Source organism: Prionailurus viverrinus, chromosome B1 (assembly GCF_022837055.1).
Source record: "Prionailurus viverrinus isolate Anna chromosome B1, UM_Priviv_1.0, whole genome shotgun sequence".
Taxonomy (NCBI): Eukaryota; Metazoa; Chordata; class Mammalia; order Carnivora; family Felidae; genus Prionailurus; species Prionailurus viverrinus.
Genome location: NC_062564.1, coordinates 56506119 through 56528705, shown reverse-complemented (window position 1 = coordinate 56528705; position 22587 = coordinate 56506119). Strand labels below are relative to the sequence as shown.

Genomic DNA, 22587 nt, shown 5'->3' with positions numbered 1-22587 from the left:
TCATAGGAGTCCCTGCAGAAGAGAGAAAAATGTCAGAAACTTTATTTCAAGAAATAATAGCAGAAAACATCCCGAATTTGGGGAGGAAACAGACACCCAAATCTAGGAGGCACAGAGAACTCCCATAACAAGCAGGGTAACACCAGACATAATGTAATTAAATTTACAAAATATAATGATAAAGAAAAAAATCTTAAGAGCAAAAAGACAAAAGTAGTCCTTAATTTACAAGGGAAAATCCATAAGGCCAGCTCGAGGTTTTTCAACAGAAACTTGGCAAGCCAGAAATCAGTGGCATGGAATAGCAATACTTACATCAAACAAATGAGACTTTAAAACAAATACTGTAAAAAGAGACAAAGAATGGCATTATGTGCTCATAAGTGGGACAATCCAACAAGAAGATATAATTATAAATATTTATGCATCCAACATGGAAGCACTCAAATATATAAAACAATTAATAAAAACACAAAATAACTAATTGATAATAACACAATAATATTAGGGGACTTTAATATCCCATTTACATCAATGGACAAGTCATCTAAACAGAAAATAAACAAGGAAACAATGTCTTTGAATGACACAGTGGACCAGATGGACTTAACAGATATATTCAGAACATTCTATCCTAAAATAGTAGAGTACACAGTCTTTTCAAGTGTTCACGAGACATTCTCCAGAATAGATCACATATCAAGTCACAAATCAACAAATATAAAAAGATTGAAGTCATACCATGCATCGTTTCTGACCACAAGGCTATGAAACTAGAAGTCAATCCCAAGAAAAAATTTGGAAAGACTATAAATACATGGTGGTTAAACAACATACTACTAGACAATGAATGGGTCAACCAAATCAAAGAAAAATTTAAAAAATACACGGAAACAAATGAAAATGAAAAACAATGGTACAAAACATTTGGGATGCAGCAAAAGCAGTTACAAGATGGAAGTATACAGCAATATAGGCCTACCTCATGAAACAAGAAAAATCTCAAATAACCTAACTTTACACCTAAAAGAGCTAGAAAAAAATTAAAAAAATGAAGCCTAAAGCCAGAAGAAGAAAGGAAACAATAAATATTAGAGCAGAAATAAATGATATAGAGACTAAAAAACAGTGCAACAGATCAATGAAACCAGGAGCTGGTTCTTTGGAAAAAAAAACCCAAAACATAAAATTGATAAACCTCTAGCCAGACTAATCAAAAAGAAAAAAGAAAGTACCCAAGTAAATAAAATTATAAATGAGAAAGGAGAAATAACAAACACCACAGAAATAGAAATAGCTATAAGAGAATATTATGAATAACCATATACCAAAAAATTGGGTAACCTGTAAGACAGAGAGCAAATTGAGGGTTGCTGCAGGGGAGGGTATGGGTGGGAGGATAGGTAAAATGGGTGATGGCAATTAAGGAGGACACTTTTGGGGATGAACACTGGGTGTCATGTGTAAGACATGAATCATTGGGTCCTACTCCTGAAGCCAAGACTACACTGTATGCTAAGTAACTTGAATACAAATAAAATTTAAAAACATAATTAAAAAAAAAGAAATGGACTGGCCCAAGAACCAGAGATGGTCTTGCTGCCACCACAGGTCTTTCAGCCACCTGACAATGTCATCTCATTTAGTAGAGAGGCCACCACTCCCTCACAACAACAACTGCGAGGAAGGTGAACAGCCTTTGCCCCTGACAGCTGGTCTCAAAAGTTCCTGGGTAGAACTCCCTATGAACAGCAGCAATGGCAATGATAATGGCAATGAGAAAAATAGGGGGCTAGAACATGTACCTTCCTCATCTTCTGTCTGCAGTGGAGACATGGAAAAGGCTCTTTTGCATGCACAACATGAATCAGGACAGAGTAGTTCAAGAGCCAGTTCTCACTGTGACAGCCCTTCCCCACAAGAGGATGGGCAGATTATGTTTGGTGTGCAGATATACGCCAGTAGGGCCCATAACTCTCAGAAGAAGAGGTTGCAGAAGAAGAGAAAGAAGTTGATCCTTTGAAGAAAAGTGTAGACTGGGTGTCCAGCTGGTTCAGTAGACCTGAAAACATTCCACCTAAGGAGTTCCACTTCAGACACCCCAAATGTTCCATTGCTTTAAGCATGAGGAAAAGCGGGGCCATGAAGAAAGGGGGTATTTTCTCCACAGAATTTCTTGAAAGTGTTCATTCCATCTTTCTTCCTCTCTCATGTTTTGGCTTTGGGGCTACACATCTATATCGGAAAGCGACTGAGCACACCTTCTGCTAGCACCTACTGAAGAAACCCCTGGAAAAGCGTGTGACCTGTGAAGTGGTGTATTGTCACAGTAGTTTATTTGAACTTGTTACCATTGTAAGCATGACCCAACCTACCACCCTATTTTTACATATTCAAGTTCCAGCAACTCTCAAATCCAGTATTTTATTCAAACTCTGTAGAAGCATTTTACTAACCTCATTCCCTTTTGGCCTGTAAGACATTTTAGAATTTCCTAACAGAATTTACTGTTATTTAAAAATTCCTAACAGAATTTACTGTTATAAAACATTTTTAAAAAGAAAAGGGCTTCTTTTCCACAAATGTCACCGGCAGATTATAATTTTGTCAACAATGCTCTCATCTGATTTTAGTGCCACTAGACTTAGACCTGCATCATTTGTGGTATAAATTTTACTCTTGCAAGATAACTATCATCTCTCTCTTCAAATGAAACCAGGTTGATGTGACAGCTTAGTTGTTTTATTTTTTTTTCAAGACAAAGGCAAACTTCAATAAGCTTGAATTTATAGTTATTAAAAAAGAAAAAAAAATCAACCAAGACACAAGGAAAAATATCCTGGGCAATAATTTTAAACAAACAACAACAACAAAAAAGACATGGACAAATTCCTAGAAACATATAAACTACCAAAACAGTGACAGAAGAAATAGAAAACTAGAACAGACCAATCACCAGCAAAGAAATTAAATCAGTAATCAAAAACTCCCAACAACCAAAAGTCCAGAGCCAAATGTCTTCACAGCAAAATTCTACCAAATATTTAAAGGAAATTTAATAACTATTCTTCTAAAACTATTCCAAAAAATAGAAAAGGAAGTAAAAATTCCAAATTCATTCTATGAAGCCAGTGTCATCCTACTACCAAAACTAGACAAAAATTCTACTAAAAAAGAGAACTACAGGCCAATATCCCTGATGAACGTAGATGCAAAAAATTTTAAGTTTTACTAGCAAACTAAATCCAACAATACTTTAAAAAAATTCACCACGATCAAGTGGGATTTATTCCTAGTTTGCAAGGGTAGTTCAACATTCGCAATTGAATTAACACGACACACCAGATTAATAAAAGCAAGGATGGGGTGCCTGGGTGTCTCAGTTGGTTAAGTGTCTGACTCTTGACCTCAGCTCAGGTCTTGATCTCAGGGTTGTGAGTTGTGCTCGACACTGGGTGTGAAGCCTACTTAAAACAATGTAAGAATAAGAACCATGTGATCATTTCAATAGATGCAGGAAACTATTTGACAATAAGAACATCCATTCATGATAAAAATCCTCAACAAGGTGGGTTTAGAGGAAACATACCTCAACATAATAAAGGCCACATGTGAAAACCCACAGCTAATATGCTCAATAGGGAAAGCCTGAGATCTTTTTCTTTATGGTGAGGAACAAGACAGGGTTGTGTCTACTCTTACCACCGTTATTTAACATAGTACTGGATGTCCTAGCTGCAGCAATCAGACAGAAAAAAATGATGATAGATAGATAGATAGATAGATAGATAGATAGATAGATAGATAGACAGATAATAGATAGAATCCAAATCAGCAAGGAAGAAGTAAAATTTTCACTCTTTATAGATGACATGGTACTCTATATAGAAAACCTGAAAGATTCCATAAAAAAAAAAACCTGCCATAATTGATAAATTCAGTACTGTTGTAGGATACACAATCAACAAACAGAAATCTGTTGCATTTCTACACACCAATAATGAAGCAGCAGAAATAAAAATTAAAATATCAATCCCGTTTACAGTTGCACCAAAACCAATAAGACACCTAGGAATAAACCTAACCAAAGAAGTAAAAAACCTTTATGAAAACTATTAAATACTAATGAAAGAAATTGAAGGTGACAGACAGAAATGGAATAGCATTCCATGTTAATAGATCAAAAAAGTCAATATTATTAAATTGTCTATGCTGCCCAAAGCAATCTACACATTTAATACAGTCCATTTCAAAATACCACCTGCATTTGTCATTGAGCTAGAACAAACAATCCTAAAATTTGTATGGAAACACAAAAGACCCCTAATAGCAAAAGCAACATTGAAAAAGAAAAGCAAAGCTGGAGGCATCACAATTCCAGATTTCAAGATATATTATAAAGCTGTAGTGATCAAGACAGTATGGTGCTGGCACAAAATACAGAACAGAAAAGAAAATCCAGAAGTGAACCTACCACTATGTAGTCAGTTAATCTTTGACAAGGCAAGAAAGAACATCCAATGGGAAAAACAGTCTCTTCAACAAATAGTGTTAGAGAAAGTGGACAGCAACATGCAAAATAAGGAAACTGGACTTCTTTCTTACACTGTACACACACACACACACACACACACACACACACACACACACACACACTCAAAATGGATGAAAGACCTAAATGTGAGACCTGAAACCATAAAATCTTAGAGGAGAACACAGGCAGTAACCTCTTTGATATCAGCCATAGCAACTTCTTTCTAGATTGTCTTTTGAGGGAAGGGAAGCAAAAGCAAAAATAAACTACTGGGACTTGATTAAAAAAAATCTGCACAGTGAAAATTCCTAGAAGACAGCCTATGGAATGGGAGAAGATGTTTGCAAATGATATAAAGGGTTAGTATCCAAAGCATATAAAGAACTTATAAAAGTCAACACCCCCAAAAAGAACAATCCAGTTAAAAAATGGATAAAAGACAAAAAATGGGCAGAAGACATGAATACACATTTTTCCAAAGAAGACATACAGATGGTGAGCAGACACATGAAAAGATGTTCAACATCTGTGATCATCAGGGAAATACAAAATAAAATTATAATAAGATGTCACTTCACACGTGTCAGAATGGCTAAAATCAACAACACAAGAAACAACAGGTGCTGGTGAGGATGTGGCAAAGGGGAACTCTCTTGCACTGTTGGTTGGAATGCAAACCAGTGCACTGTGGCAAATAACATGGAGTTTCCTCAAAAAGCTAAAAATAGAACTACCCTACAATCCAGCAATTGCCCTACTAGGTATTTACTCAGAGAATACAAAAATACTAATTCAAAGGGATACATGCACCCCTATGTTTATAGCAGCCTTATCTATAATAACCAAATTATAGAAATAGCCCATGTTCATCTACTAATGAATGGATAAAGAAGACATGGTGTATATGTATACAATGGAATATTACTCAGCCATAAAAAGAATGAAATTTTGCCATTTGTAACAACATAGATGGAGCTAGAGAATATTATACTAAGTGGAATAAGTCAGTCAGAGAAAGATAAATACCATCTGATTTTAGTCATATTTGGAATTTAAGAAAAAACAAATGAGCAAAGGTAAACGGAGAGAGGCAACCCATGAAACAGACTCTTAACTATAGATAACAAACTGATGGTTAACAGAGAGGAGATGGGTGGGGGAGAGGTTAAATAGTTGACAGGGATTAAGGAGTGCACTTGCCATGATGAGCACGGTGTTGTATGGAAATGTTAAATCAGTGTATTGTACACGTGAAACTAATATTATACTGTATGTTAACTAACTGGAATTTAAATAAAAACTTTGTCAACCATATTTTGGGTTGAGTTTTGAGTCCATGTGTATTTGAAAATTACTAAGACAAAATATAGTTAATTCCCCAAAAAGAAATAAATAAAATAAAGAATAAGGAAATGAGTGGGCTGTATCTACATATAACAAACACAAAACATTGAAAATAATGTCATTTCTACAGTGTTTTTGTATAGATAAATTTTGTTTAGCTTTAATGGTCATAGTATATGAAGTGGCTAGATAAAAACATTTTTTAAACTAGATTTGCATTTGTTTTTATACTCTATTAACGACAGAATGCATTGTTTATGAAAATGTCTTTTAGAGAATAAAATTAATACATTCTGATATTTAGAAATCCTGTATTAGTAGTCTCATTTCAACCTCTATTGATCAGTTAAATGCAATTAGCCTACTAATTTGTAACAAAAATAAATTCTAGGAACAAGGGTGAAAAATCATACATCAATAAACTTTACTTTTTTACAGGGATTCTGTAGCCCATTGTCCATATTTTTTTGTTTCAAAAAATGTGGCTGTTTATTCAGTTTTGAAAGAAAATTCATTCTCTTCAACATTTTAGTGAATGGATAATATGATAATTAAATGAATATATAAAAAAGTATTTTATACTACAGTCTCTTTTTTTTTCTCATTAGGAAAGCTTGCAATCTCCTTTCACCCACAGCTTGTAAATTAAATTTGGAAAAATGAATATTGTAAAATATGCCTTAACCTAGGAAATATATAATAATTAGGATGCATATGAGATTCTTTTTCAACTCGATAAATAGAAAATATTTTATTTGGAATAAAGTAGAATTTCAAGATCAAACATTATAACTAATGACATATTAAGTATAACCATTAGGGCCTCACCTTGTACCATCTTTCACAAGCTACGTAATTCTAAGAAAATTAGAGTATGATATGTAAGAATTTTTTTTTGGATAAAATTATAATGCAGTTGGGAAATTGTTACCATATATGAATACAAATATTTTAGTGAATTAATCATCAGGTAGTATCCATACAGACAAGAAATTAAACCTCAGCCATTTGAAAGAATTTTAAAAATACTACCGACTTGGATTGCCTGGGTGGCTGTCAGTTAAGTGACCAACTCTTAATTTTGGTTCAGGTTATGGTCTCGTGGTTTGTGAGATTGAGCCCCATATTGGGCTCTGTGCTGGCAGCACAGAGCCTGCTTGGGCTCTCTCAAAAATAAATAAACAAACATATTTTGAAAAAAAAAATACCACCATCTTAGAGATTTGTGAGCAATTACATTTCTGCAAGACAATTTTTAAATTTGTTGTGTTGCTTTAGTGTTCCATTAGACCTTTATCCAATTTAATGTGTATAACTTTCAGAATTAATATTTTTATCTTTTTTTAGATTTATTTTTCTTTCTTTTTTAAGAAAATTTTTAATGTTTAATTTATTTTTGAGAGAGACACACAAGTGGGGGAGGGGCAGAGAGAGAAGGGGACAGAGGATCCAGAGAAGGCTCCTTGCTGAGAGCAACAAGCCCGATATAGGGCTGAAATTCACAAATCAGGAGATCATGACCTGAGCTGAAGTCGGACACTCAACGAACTGAGCCACCCAGGTGCCCCTAGAATTTTTTTAGTTAAATATCTACTTATGATAATGTATGGATCCCACAGAGTGATTAGCAATATGAGGTTAAAAATCTCTTTCTGTAAAAAACAGATGCCTCACGTGATAAGGCCAGGATTTAAGTAGAAATGAGCCACCTGTTTTCCTGAAGTAAGATAAAAACAATGTCCTCCCAAAAACCTCTCTAAGAATATAAAAGAAAACTAAAGGTCATTTTTGTAGACCTTCAGTTTTCATCTGTTTTTCTTAGTTGAAGTTGTAGAAGAACAGAAAGAAAGTGAAATAATTCCATTATCTTTTTCCTTGTCTCTTATTTCTTCTTACCCTCCTTATGAGAAGTTCAACTGAAAACCATTTTGTATGTAAAGGAGACCAGCACAGATTTTATGTAGGTGTCTGTCTTTCGTAGTTAGAACCTTCTAAACTGTAGCCTCTGTTTTTGAATTTGATTATTCATTAAAGCACTACCTACAATGTCAAAGAAGCAAAATTAGAATCAATTTATATATATATTTAAATGGGGGTTATGGGAAGGAAAACCAGAAGAGCTTTTCAATGAACAAATTTAAGTGAACTGCTTCTGTTTGAAAACAAACAAAACAGTTACTAAAAATTGAAAACTCAGAGAAATGAATCTGTTTTATATTTTAAGATGGAAAAAGACAATGTTGTATAACAGCAGGATTTTTAGAACCTCATCAGAAGGTAAATAACAGAGCGTCTCAGAAACTGGGACATGTGTTGAAGTTTTGTGAGAGACAGGACACCTAGAGTGTAGATGCATTGAACTGGCAGTGCTAATCCAGTGGCTTTTGTCCCTTCCATTTTCAATAAAGAAATTATTAGGAGAAGGAAAATTGGGAAATACAATCAAGGATGTGTCTCACTTTAATACTATGCCAGTCTTCACAAAATGATAGTATATTAACTTTGGGAAAGGTCTTAGGCATCATAAAAACTAAAACTCTCATTTTATCATGATATAAGTGTGCAGTACATCCAAGGCATAGTAAATAATGTAGTTAAGTGTACATCCAGGTCATAGGACTTCATGTTCATGGAGTAGTAATTTACACATCTGTACATTTATATTTATACTGAGATTATACGAAAGATCTGAGCCTTTTCTGTTTATTTTAGAGAGAAGAAAGAGTGTGGGAGGGGAAGACAGAGTCCCAAGGAGGTTATATGCTGTCAGCACAAAGCCCAATGTGGGTTCAAACTCATGAAATGTGAGATCATGACCTGAGCCCATAACAAGAGTCAGAAGCTTAAGGGACTGAGCCACCCAGGCACCCCAAGGTCTGAACCTTTCTTGTTTACATTTCCAGAGTACCAACAAAAACTTGGCAATTTAAATAGCAGCAGTTTGCTTAGTCCCAAAAGGAAAATAGGTTGAAGAAAAAAATGGTGTGGACGGGGTAAATGGTTTACCTAGACACAGTTAACTTTAAAGTGTGAATTCATTTTTAAAATAATTATTTATTGTCTATATAAATATAGGGTTAAAGATATCATCTCAGTTAGTCCTGAGGAATCATGGCAAGCTAACTATAAATTCCTGTAAGTCATTACTTACTTTAACAGAAATTTGTTTTCATCATGACGAGCCAGCTTTAACACCAATGAAATGCAACAGTCCATATTCACAGGACATGCAATTCAACAGTATTTGTTGGGAGAAAGTCCTCCATGGATTTCTTGTATTTCTGCACACCTTGAGAGCAGAGGCACTGAATCCCTTGTCCTGGGCTATCTTTGCAAAGACGTACAGCAAATAGCCTAGGAAGGTAGAGATATCTTGGATGCCCATTCCAATATAATAAAAATAATATCTCCTTCCAAGGCAAAGGTAAGCAAGTTTTTGCCCATTCTAAGAGTCAGGTTTCCTAATCTTGGGTTTCCCCTTTTGTGATGTAACCCACTGCATATTCTGGTATTTTTTTCACCTGATACTTTCCTTATCATCTAGTCAGAATTTGGGCTCAAGTAACAAGCAGAAATAATATATAATAATCTTGCCTCCTTCCCAGAGGCAGCTCGTATAAAATGACTGACTAATGAAGGGATACTAATGCTCAACTCAAAATTGGGACGGCTCTGAAGGCCATCCCAATTTCAGACTTTGCCACTAGTTTTGGTGATGTTTTGTTGTGATTGCATAACAATCTCCCTTTTCATCCTCTTTCTCATTAATAAACTTCCTGCAAGTAGATCTTAGTGTAAATCTGTTTCCTGGATAGTCCAACCAACAACAGTTATCATTGTGTGTAGAATGTTATCTTCTTGAGAAAGGGCCTGTCTCTTCCTTATTTATTTGTTGTTTTTGTTGTTGTTATTATACCTATATCAAGTATCCCAGTAATAGCTGTTCACTAAGTACATGATTGAACTCATGGAATGGAGAAGTTCACCTTGCATTTTTATTATTAGCATCCAAGAAAAAATGTAGAATATTATACTAGGAGCATCCTCCTAACCAAGTATTGAATATGAGGTGATAAATATATTTTAGAATCCAGAATCAATTACAAAAAAAAACCCTATTATTCAAAAGAAGAGTCAAAGGGATAGTACCATTTGAATTTCATCTAGAAGAAGTTGACTAATTACTAACAAATCTCGTCTTTCCTAGCTAAAAGGAAATAAGATTTACTTGTCTAACATAAATTAAGAGAAGGTAATGCAGAAATAAATTCAGAGAAAGGGAAAATGTGTGTTCACCATCACTTTTACTTATATGAATGAGATGGTTTAAACAGCAAAACTGAGGGCAGCATTTATACATATAAAGCCAAATAAGAATGGTTCCAATATTTCCTATTGGTCAGGAGTAGTGTAAATTTCCTTTTAAAAAGCAATCTTGAAAAATTACTCTTGGAATTTTAACAAATTTAAAAACTATAGCTTAGCCTAAGATACCCCAAAATGCTCCAAGAAAACAGATGTTTTGGCAATAATTTACCAGTAGGAATTGAAAAATAAGCTAAGAATACAGTAAATAACTAATCATAGCAAAAACTCTAAGTATATTCCAACAATAACCACCACCTACCTACTGATATTTTCTCATTACTCTTTCAAGCACCAGGAAGCTTTAGATAACTGATGCTATATTGTAAAATGTGTTTTCAGTTTGATAAAAAGCTACTAGATTATAAACAACTGTGTGCTCTTGGGCATATTGAATGTTTGTTGAATGTCAACAGGTGTACTTATTTCTTGTTTGGGTTTCGCAGTAAATGATGGATCATGGCCTTCCATTAAAGAGAAACCTTAATCTTTCAGTTTATATATCATCTATTTTCCCAGCTGAGTCTTTCAGTCATTGGCTCTTAACATCCAGAAAACAGCTTTGTGAATCTGATGTGTGTTTTTTTTTTCCCCTCTTAGTGTTCTTTTTCCAGATACATTTTTTTTCTCTTGAAATGTCATCCCTAGAGAAAACATTTTGGAAAAAAAAGTCATAGTTATTTGAAATGGTTATTATCTAATTATTATCCTGTTCATTTTATATCTATTTTATTATTTGATACTGATTTATTAATTGGTGATATTGTATGACTGTACTCACATTTTCATGTATTTATTTTATAATATGAAAACAAAAATAATATTTAAGTTTGAAAAAAACTTCTTCTCTCCTAATGTGATATTCCTTTTTTGTGGCATCTAAAATTTTTGGATTTGCTTTTTTTTCCTATTGTAAGTAGCAAAAGTATAGCATAAAAGCATGATGCCAGTAGCAAAATGAGACCCTTAAGTACTCTAAACAAGTGTATGATACTTGGTCCTTTGCTGTTTTTTTTTTTTTTTCACTGTTTCTCATTGTAGGCGCTGTTGGAATTACAGTTGTGTGAACTGTTAGTTGTGCAGAATATCTCAACAAGTTCTAGGGTGTTAGCATCCTGAGCCCTACACAGTACATGCCTGAAGCATCCCCTAGTCATTATGACAACTCAAAGTGTCTTCCACATAATTCTAGTTACCTCCCAGGGGAATAGCACTGCCCCATTTTCTTACTCTGCTTCTGCTTCTAATTTTTATTACTAGTTATAGCAAAGGTAGTATAGCAATTTCTTCTGTTTATTGTGTTCCCCTCAACTTTCCACTCTTACCGTTCTAAACAAGTTAATGCTTTTAAAGGACAGAGCTCCTGTGCTCGAAATCTTTCACTGGTATCTGTATGAATTTTCTAGGGCTGTTACAACAAATTAGCACAGACTTGGTGGATTAACACAATATTAATCAATCCTCTCATAATTCTGGATGCCAGAAATATAAAACTGAGGATTTGTCAGGGCCAGTTCCTTCTGTACGCTCTAAGGGAAAAACTGCTCTGTGCCTTTCTCCTACTTTTTCATGAGTGACAACAATCCTTGGCACTCCTTGGCTTATAGACACATCACTCCAATCTCTGCCTCTGTCTTCACAACACCTTCTCGGTGTTTGTGTTCTTTTCTGTCTCTTATAAGGACACTCTCACTAGATTTAGTATCCACCCTAATCCAGTATGCTGTCATCTTGTTCGTCACATTAGTTACACCTGCAAAGACCTTCTATTCAAATAAGGTCACATTCTGAAGTTCCAGAAGGGCTTTAATTTGGGGAGACATCAGTCAACTATAACACTTACTGTTTTTAAGTTGAAGTCCACATTTCTCATCATGGTTTAGGAGGCCCGACATGATCAGGAACTGCTTTGCTTTTCCAGACTTTTGTCTTCCCAATCTCTGCTCTTAGTGGACGCTGAGTTCTGGTGAGACTTATTTTAGTTACAGTGTTCCTCTTCTGGAACTGAGGTCTCAGATTAAAAATCATTTTCTTAATGATTCTGTAAGACTGTTTAGAGCAATCGTCCCTCTGTTATATTTCTACAGTGCATATCCCCATAGCATGCTCATTGCTGGGCATATGTCAAACACTAGAATATAACAGCAAATGAACTGGATTTGAGTCCACAAGATTCATGGCAAAAAATATATCTCCATGTGTCTATAAACCATTACATATGTACTGTGCAAATTAACTAATTAACTGATTAATATTAGTTTTAGTTGTCCTTCTTAAATGGCATGGAAAGTTTTCACCAATTTGTACATGATTATGAAGAGCAGTTGCTGTAATAATTCTATATTGAAATACTTGTTTGGTGCCTTTACTATTGATTTGGAATGTCTCTTTGGGGAACATTTTATTTATACAGAATTAGCACTCTATCTTCAAGAATTGCCCATAAAAATTAGACCTACTATGGACTAACATTGTCCTTACCTTACAAATATTAATCCTGCTTAAAATAAGCTTTAACCCTATAAAATTAAATACCTTCAAACATCAGCTATATTTACAGCCACCTTTACGAAGCAGTGGAAATTTACTAATCCGACTTGGATTTGGATATAAATTTAGAAACAGGTTTTTGTTTAACCCAAAATATTTCTATTTCCAAAGAATCGCCTCAAATCCCCAGATCAAGCCTCGGAATAGCCAGCATATTTGAAGATCCTATAAATGAGAAAAACTAGAGAGAAATTCTAAGTTAGAGTGATACTTAGTGTAAATTTAAATTTGACTTTTTCTATCAGGATGATGCTTATATTTTAGGCTCAGTCCAGCATTTTGTGAAAAGTTGTCCTTAATGAGATATCAGAAATACATGCTTTGTATTTTAGTGATGACATCACAGAGATTTAAAGGACTACTGATGATGGATCTCTGAATACACTTAAGGGTTCACTTAAATAATACATATTTTAGAGACCTAGGTGCTATGAGCATAGTGTTTTTTAATATTTATTGGGTGAATTTTATATCAGTATTCAAGATGAAAGTTTTATTTACAATTTTGTTTTAGTTAAAAGAAGGTAAAAATGTGTGCTTTTCTGGTTTTGATCTTAAGAAATTGATTGAGTCCATTACTATATATTTTGAATGAGCTAGTCAAGCTTTTACGTATTTGACAGTTGTTCGGAATACGCTTATAAATAGAAGTATTAAAACAACTTTAATGTGTGTTGGGTTAATTTGAATCCAGTAAGAATTGTAGAAAGGAACACAAAGTGTACAATAAATTCTATTTTTTGTACAAGGAATAAATACATTCATTGTATTTCCTGACATGTCTTTCTTTGGAGGAGAGAAGAGGGCTGCCATAATAAAGTACCAAAGACTGGAGAGCTTAAAACAAAAGAAATGTGTCCTCTCACAGTTCTAGAGGTTACAGATCTGAAATAAAAATGATGACAGGGCCAAACTTGTAGAGAAATATCCTTCTCTGACTCTTCCAGCTTCTGGTGGGCCCAGAGTTTCCTTGGTTTGCGGCAGCATATTTCTAATTTTATCTCCATTTTCACATGGCCATCATTCCCAGTGGCAGTGTCCAAATTTTCCTCTTTTATGAGGACACCAGTCACATTGGATGGAGGTCCACTTTGGTCCTCTAGAATGATCTCATCTTAACCTAATTATATCTGCAAAGACCCTATTTCCAAATAAGGACACATTCACAGGTAGCAGGGGTTAGAATTTCACCATATCTTGTAACCAGGTGATGGAAGGGCATGGTCAACCCAGGAGAGGATGTAAGGCAAAGCAGTGATAACAATTTTAGTGCCTCTGCTTTAGTTATTTTAGGTGCTCAATAAATACTAATAATAATAGCTATTATTATTACTAATATATTACTAACATTATTACTATTATTACTAATAGCTATTATTATTACTAACATTATTATTACTAATATTGTTACATATATAGCTCTTATGATGTACCAGGCTCTGGTTTAAATGCATTGCAAATATTGGGGTGCCTGGGTGGCTCAGTTTAAGTTGGTTTAGTGTCCAACTTCAGCTCAGGTCGTGATCTCACAGTTTGTGGGTCCGAGCCCTGTGTCAGGCTCTGTGCTGACAAGTTGGAGCCTGGAGCCTGCTTTGGATTCTCTGTTTCCCTCTCTCTCTCTCTGCTCCTCCCCCACACATGCTCTATCTCTCTTTCCCTCAAAAATAAACATTAAAAAAAATTTAAATGCATCATAAATATTAACTTATTTATTACACTTAAATGAGAATCCATGAGTCTTACCCCAAACTGATAATATATTGATGAGCAATTTCTGTTTGAGAGTTTCAGGAGACATTCTTAAAATTAGACATTTTACTTTTGTAATTTTATCCTTTTTTTTTTTAAGTATGTCCTTCATCCTAAAAATCTTTAATGCCTATCAAGTTTTGGCTTGCAAAAAATACTGGTAGTTTACAAATTTCTCATTAGGTTTATTTAAACTTTATTTGTTTGTTCATTATTAGAGATTGAACCAGTTCCAGATACCATTACCAATGAAACTAGGCCTGCCATAGCAGCTGAAGGCAACCATTTATTACATACACTTCATTTAAGTCTCTTATTAATGGTGACATCTGTTTAAGTCTTAATTACCACATTACCACAACTGGTCCCTTGTCACATTTCCCCTAATTCACTGTAGCATAAACACAAAAGTGAAAAATACACTCCAAGGTAATTATAAGGTTGTTTAGAAATGAGATACATATCAAGAATAATTTGCTGTATCTTAGACACATGATGCTAGTTATTTCTGAAAAATTTTTTTGCCTTTTGACAAAAAATTTAAAACACTAAATTATAAAAAGTTTCAATTTTACTCATAAAACTAAAAGTGTGTATTAATACCCAATTGTGGGAAATGATTTAAATGTACTTTTAGGTAATGTAATTAATAAGATATTTTCCTTACCATGTGTTAGAGATAAATAACATTTTGAATTTTGTAACATCCTAAGGAAAGAATAAAAAGTTATTAATTTTTGTAATAATTATTCATTCATCATTTTAAGTATCAATACATTTCTACAAAATATTATTGTAATAGTGACTTCCTTAGTAATGCTTCCTTAATGATAATTAAATAGTGTCATTAATAGTCTTTTACTGCAAGTTTGCTGTATGTATTTTTGTAGGCTTTATAATATCATACGAGTTTATTAATACCAATGACATTTTCTTAGTGACTAGATTGTTTATATTCTATGGACATGGAATACTGAGTGGGAAATTCCAGTAGCAATCACTGATTCTATCTGTAACATGCAGTGATAATAACAAATAATGTGCTTAAACTATTCAATTTATTTTTTTCTCAATAAGCCTGTAGGTATTATTATTATCTTCTTTTTTTAAACTTATGTATGTAGGTATGTATTTATGTAGAGTGCATGCATGAGCAGAAGAGGGGCAGAGAGAGAGGGAGAGAGAGAAAATCCCCAGCAGGCTCTGCACTGTTAGCCTGATGCAGAGCTCAAACTTAGAAACCGTGAGATTATGACCTGAGCCAAAACCAAGAGTTGGAAGCTCAACTGACCAATCCACCCAAGTGCCCCATACTGTTACCTTCTTGGAGGCAATGAGACTCTGTACGTAATTTTCTAAGTCATACCACATGTAGGTGGTGGAGCTGGGATAACACCCAGGATATCTGATCCCAGGATATATCCTCTTAAGTATTATGCTATCCTGTAAATTACCATAATGGTTCTGCTCCCAAATAATTATTATGTGGTTACCAAACACTCATCTCTGAGCCTATAACTAAATGATTTAATAAAGAAGTGAAAGTTGGTGCCCTTTCCTTTAGGGAAAAGAGGACATGTATAAGTGAAACTATTAAAATTAATTATATAAACAGTTTATATGAAAATATGTTAATATTTTTGGTCTGAAAATGTATTTAAGGAAGTAGGCTAAACTAGGGTTAGGTTTTCATTGAATTGGAACTAGAAAGACATACAAAAAAAAAAGAAGCAAAAGAAAGACATTCTGGATGGGCAAAAGGGCAGGTCAGAACTGAAAAGAATGAGGACAAGCAGTTGAAAATTTCACTGAATAAAAGGTGCTTTTTTAAAGAGGATCGACTCTAAGTAATGCACTTGTGACTCTTCAATTTTGAAGTATAGGAAGTCCAACAACAGAAAACAAATATTAGAGTAACTATACTTATGATGCTTCAGCTGTTTTGGGAAAGCAATTCAAAGTATCAAAATTTTGAGTTCTTTGGAGACTAAAAGAAGTTAATAAATTGTCAGTTGACTTATGCATGAAATTTATTAGGGTTTACAAATAGCAAATTTTTAACAAACACCTGTAAAATGGGCTTAGTAGAAAATTACTATCATTACATAATTCTCTTTTATGGGCTTCCCATAGAAGACCAGAGCATGTGTAGTGAATCGAAATTTATAAACAAGTATATTTTCCTAAATTTACATGTATTGATCAGTAGGGCTAGATTTTGCTGGAGTCAAACCTCAGTTTAATTGTAAATAAAGATTAATTTCCCATTTACACAAATCACTTCCAAGCAATGCCTCAAAGACCCAGTGTTTTTTATCTTATGGCTCCACCATTTCTACACATGGCTCCACTGTTTCTTGGAGGGTAAGAGGATTTGTGCAATCCACACTTAAAGGACTTAGCTGTGATTCATTTCACACCCGCTCAAAGCCATCTCACCAAAATTAGTTATGTAACTAGTGACTAAACTAGACCTAACTAGAAGGGATCTGCTAAGTTAGAGAGTACGTGGCTACTGAGGGATCGATACTGTCTCTGCTACATCATAGAATGCTACTTCTACAGGATGTTAATAAAGGCTAATCAGCACATAATCGCTTTCATGAAAAAATGTGTTTGGGGTAAGTGCTTAAAAATTAAGTAGTTTCTGTATGTTGAGTCTACTTAATATATTTAATATGCTGACAAATATTGGTAATGTTTATAAGAAAGCATATAATATGAAGCATTTCTCAAGCTTACTGTACTGCACACTGTTTTGGTAGCAGGATATAGTGACTGTACTGGGACGAGTCTGTACTCTCAGGGTTTTGGGGGGCAAGAAATAAGTGGGTATTATCTGTGAAATAGATGTGGGTCATCTAGGAAAGACTTCCACAGTATGAGTTCATGTGATGTGGACCATAGATGAATCAAGGGCTTAGGAAATGGAATGTTTCATCCATAACATGAAAGTCACAAGTGAAAGGTCCCCAGGAACGAAAATCTCTAAAGAACACACACAAAGAAATACTTATGAGAGAAAAATCACTTTGAACCATCTCCCAGACCCAAAGAGCATGAAATCTACCCAACCAAATCAGAAGCACTCGATGACCTTACCACTCTTTTTTTTCCTCCTCTTCCCATAATGCTCAAAAACACAGTTAGAAATTAAGGAAACAAGTGAAACAGCAGAAGCCAACTCCACTTCCTTTCCCTAATTAAGACAGCTGCCGATTACAACTCTGGGCATTCAGAAGAGGGAGGGGAAATCTAAACTTCAGCTGACTGTTGAAGCAGGTTGATTAATATGTTGGATTTATTATTTAGTCCAGACTTTGTGTTATGACTTAAAGTGATTGTAGGACAATTTATTACCCAAGAATGAACAGAAAAGTTAATTATGTACCCAATTTTTCATGGAATCATTATGCTGAATGTATAAATATCAAAGGAAGGGGAGTATATTAGTTGCATGGGTTGCCAAAACAAAGTGCCACAGACTGGATGGCTTATTAAACAACGGAAATTTGTGTTTTCAGATTCTAGAATTTGAAATTGAAGGTCAAGGTGTCAGCAGGGTTGATTTCTATTCAGGTCTTTTTGGCATGTAGATGAATGTCTTCTCACTGTGTCTTCAGATAGCCTTTCCTCTGCATGCGTCTTTTTGTGTCATAATTTTATTTTCTTATAAAGACTCCCATCATATTGGATTAGAGCCTACCCTAAGACTCATTTTTACTTACTTACCTCTTTAAAGACCCTGTCTCTAAATACAGCCATATTCTGAGGTAGTGGAATTAGAACCTGAACATATGAATTTTGAGGACACACAACTCAGCCCATAACAGGGAAAAAGTTGCAATTTTATCATAAGTCATATTCAGTGCATCTGTTGCCTATTGGTAAATTTTCAGATATTAAATGACTTTTCATTTCCCGAAATAAACTCAGATTGACCAGTGAATATGACTCTTACGATATATTCCTGGATTTTAGTACAATTTTTTAAAATCTATATTCTCAAGACAGATTACTTCAGTATATTTAGTAGGATTTGTAATCTACATTATGCTGGCAAATCTGTGGCAACAAATAAAATCTACAAGGAAATGTATTATTTTCATAGGAAAATTTATATTTAAACTTAAATAGCTAACATAAAACATTGAAAACTGATTACATATTTACCATTTTAAAAGCTTCTAAGAATATGTGATTGGTCATATATGCTAATTATTAATATTCACTGCTACAACATCCCTAAAAATCTTAGTGGTTAAAAAGTTTGCATCCATCAAAGTAAATCCACTGGTGTTCTGGTTGATGAGTCTCTGGTGGTTCCTCTGCAGGAATTAGCTCAAAGATGCAGGCTCATTCATTCTGTAGCCCAGATACTGTCAACCATTCAGAGAGCAGGAAAAGAGAGTATGTGGGGAAGGCACATCCACTCTAAATTGTCTCAGTAGTAACACATCTGCTCAGCTCACATTCCAAGTACAAGACAGAGAGTCACATCTTCATGTAAAGAGAAGGAGACAAGTTTCATAAGTGTTTACTTGGGTTTAGAGTTGAGTTTTAGCCAAACTCTACAAACTATTAGTTACAGTGTTATCTAAATAATCCCAATCCAGGAAACCAAAGCAAAACAAAAGTGGGTGAAAACAAGAAAACAGAAACAACAAAAACAAAAAAAACTGTAGACTTCAGAGTCATTCAGACAAGAATTAATTGTAACTTGATTTTAATAATCATGACTTCTCTAGCATAGACATTAAAATAAAAACAACCATAAAACCCAAAAGTATATCCCAGATATTTCATGTTGCATTTTTATGTGGGCATTATCTTGGTCCAGAAAACAACCTTTGGAATACATATGAAATCAAAATTAGAAAATTTTCATTAATATGTAGTTATAATATGCACCTTTTAATTTTTAACATTTAGGAAAAGGGTGTGGTGGCATGATAGAAAGTGTGTCAGTTTTAGAAAGCCTCTAAATTTCTGCTCTGTCATTTCTCCATTCTGACATCAGGCAGGTCATTTATGCTTACTTTGCATAGGCTTCCTCAACAATAAAGATGGAGATAACTATAAGAACATTACTAGGCTTATCTGTGATTTAAGTGTCAGAGTATTTGAATTGTACCAGGTCAGTGGGATTATTCCATGGCCACCCAACATGAAATAGGGTTGTTGTTTTATTTTTTTATTTTTTTTAACCATCGTTAACATCTTTTTTTTTTTTTAATTTTTTTTTTCAACGTTTATTTATTTTGGGGACAGAGAGAGACAGAGCATGAACGGGGGAGGGGCAGAGAGAGAGGGAGACACAGAATCGGAAACAGGCTCCAGGCTCTGAGCCATCAGCCCAGAGCCCGACGCGGGGCTCGAACTCCCGGACCGCGAGATCGTGACCTGGCTGAAGTTGGGCGCTTAACCGACTGCGCCACCCAGGCACCCCGATCGTTAACACCTTTAACATGCTATCAAATAATTCAATTTCAATGTCTTCCTACTTTATAGTCATCAAGGTTTGGATATAGAAAGTATTATAAATTCATACTTTAGAGATAATTACATCACCCCCTGCTTCTTTCAAAATACATCACAATGACAGACAAATATTGAAGAAACAAAAAATATTTACACAGCCCCAAAACACGATAGACACCTCTGAGGACCAGAAATTGGATAAAAACACAACCCAGCAATTAGAGTTGATGGTAGTGGCCTACTGGGCTCTGGGAAAGAGAAAGTTTTAGGCACTTGGGAATTCAAGGTAATAGGAACTAAAAGCAATTCTTATCATTTTGGAGAATGAAGTCAGGTTTACAGCTAGAAAATAAGGCTTGAGGCAGAGTTTTCCTGACCTGAAGGAAGGTCCAAAGGTCACCACCCTGTCAGTGTGGAGAATGTTCCTGGACTGAGAGGTGGGACTAACAGGGGAACTGGAAGGAGGACTAACAGAGCTTCCAGATCAGGTTTGTGACCAAACCTCCCTCTGGAGAGCGTCTAGATCAACCATATTTCTAAAATCATTCTTGGATAGAATCTTCAATCTGTAGGATGAATACTAATTTTAGATTTGAAGAAAACAATGTGTTAGTTAGAAGTGACTATAGAACATCTAGATGGGGAAGGTTAGAGAGAGGAGCAAAGAAAAAGGGAGAGAGAGAGGGACAAGGAGAGGGCACCTTCTCAAGAGTCTGCAAAACAAAATTCCAAAACAAATGAGGCAAGTATATAATTAGTTGGCTTATTAATTCCGAGTAATTAAAAAAATAATGGGTTTTTAAAAATTAATGTGTTTATTTTCTGAAAATAGATAAAATATTAAGCATGAAAAAGAAGCAGGCATTATAAAACAGAAGCAGTTAGGTGTAGGAAAAAACTCAAAGAATTACTAGAAATAAAAAAAATATTAGAATTATTTAATTAGTAAACAGGAAGAAAGAAAAAAAAATCCTTAGCCAATAGGATAAATACTATAGAGAGGACAGTTTAAGAGGTAGGTGTGGTTAGTACAGCAATAAGAAATTTTCTCAGAAAACAGCTTGTAGAGATGTGATATGAAACAGAAGTGAAGACCCATGATACTTTAATGTATTGAAAATAAAATCAAGAACAGTGTAAACGAGCAAGTGAAGAAATAAAGCAGTCCAGAATTGATAAGCGGTCTGAATTTTTAAAACTGCAGTCACTTTGGGGTCTTCAAGGTGAAATACACAAAAGTCTCCAAGTAAGATACATAAAAGTGAATCCATATCTGTTTACATCACTGTGAAAAAAAAATGTGGTAAATAAAACAAAGTAATAATGATAAGCTACCTGAGAGAAAAGTCCTGTAAATTGCAAAGGAACAGTGTACTCTTATAGTCAGTCTTTTGAGAAGTAAAAACTGCTGCTAATCACTAATTGCTTTTATGCTATTTTTCAATTTCCCTATTTTCTGAATTTTCTGAAACTATGTTCTCATTTTTAGACTATTTGTATTGTGGTGAGGATACTTAAATCTATTCAAACATTTTTAATTTTCAACTTTTTTTCTCCCACTCTTGACTAATAACATCTTTTTAAGCTATAATTAAGTTTTAAGTTCAGAATGTTCCTAAAAATGATATTAAAAAAATAAATAATAACACTTCTGAAAGGTCCCATGCCTCTTCAGGAAGACTTCATTCAAAGTATTCCACCCACAGTCCCTACTTTATTTGTAAATGAAGTTACTAGGATAATGGAGAGTGTGGTGAAGGAGGTGGGGATAGGGTTGCTTGGAGTCTTAGCTCAGATGGTCTCATCAGACCCTACTCTCCTGTTTCTATTGGATTGATTCTTGGCTGCCCCTTCTTCACTTCCACCTAGCAACTGTTGGCTGCCCTTGCCAAGAAGAAAACCAGTTCTTTCAGAGGTGAAGGAGGGAAAATGGGAGGCATACATAGCATTTAAACTTCACCTTCAACACCCCAGTGTAGGCCTTAGCATAGGTGCCTGGAGAGTTGGGTGTGTGCCCAGGGGACAGTGGCCAATCCCAGCTTGAGTTGTTAACTTAGTGGCACGTTTAGCCAAGGCATCTTGCCTACTCCATCCAGGTATAGAACATGTTGCAGCTGGCTGGGGAATTCAGTCTTTTGGGAACCACCTGTCCACTGTGGGTTAGGGCAGTAGGACCCTGAGAAGGGGAGGTTGATTTCCTTGTCCTTGAATAGGTCTCCACTTTTTCATTATGCCTGGGCCCTACAAATTATATAACTAGCCTTGTGTGCAATGAGTACAACAACATCACTTGTTGGCTGGAAGTGACTGAAAGAATCATTTTAAAATAACCCAACCTCCTTGTCTTTAAGTGAGATAACTCTGAAGCATGTGTTTTGCTCCATTTCTCTGAGGGCCCCCACCCAATGAAGCATATTGTTGCTTAATAACAAACCTTCTATTGTTGTTCAAAGTTTATTTTACAATGATATCCCTAAAACTTTGATAATAAGTTATCACCTCTATCTTACTACCACACTTTGATAGAATATTATATTTACAAGATGTTTGACTTGATAAAACAC

At 34.7% G+C, this 22587-nt stretch overlaps 1 protein-coding gene and 1 pseudogene across 1 annotated transcript in view; both read left to right on the top strand.

Annotated features, from left to right (window-relative positions):
• The window catches only part of GALNTL6 (polypeptide N-acetylgalactosaminyltransferase like 6), a 1204077-nt gene that overhangs the window by 173376 nt on the left and 1008114 nt on the right, over positions 1-22587 (top strand). The window lies entirely within an intron of this gene.
• Positions 1631-2292, top strand: LOC125163280 (BCL2/adenovirus E1B 19 kDa protein-interacting protein 3-like; annotated as a pseudogene).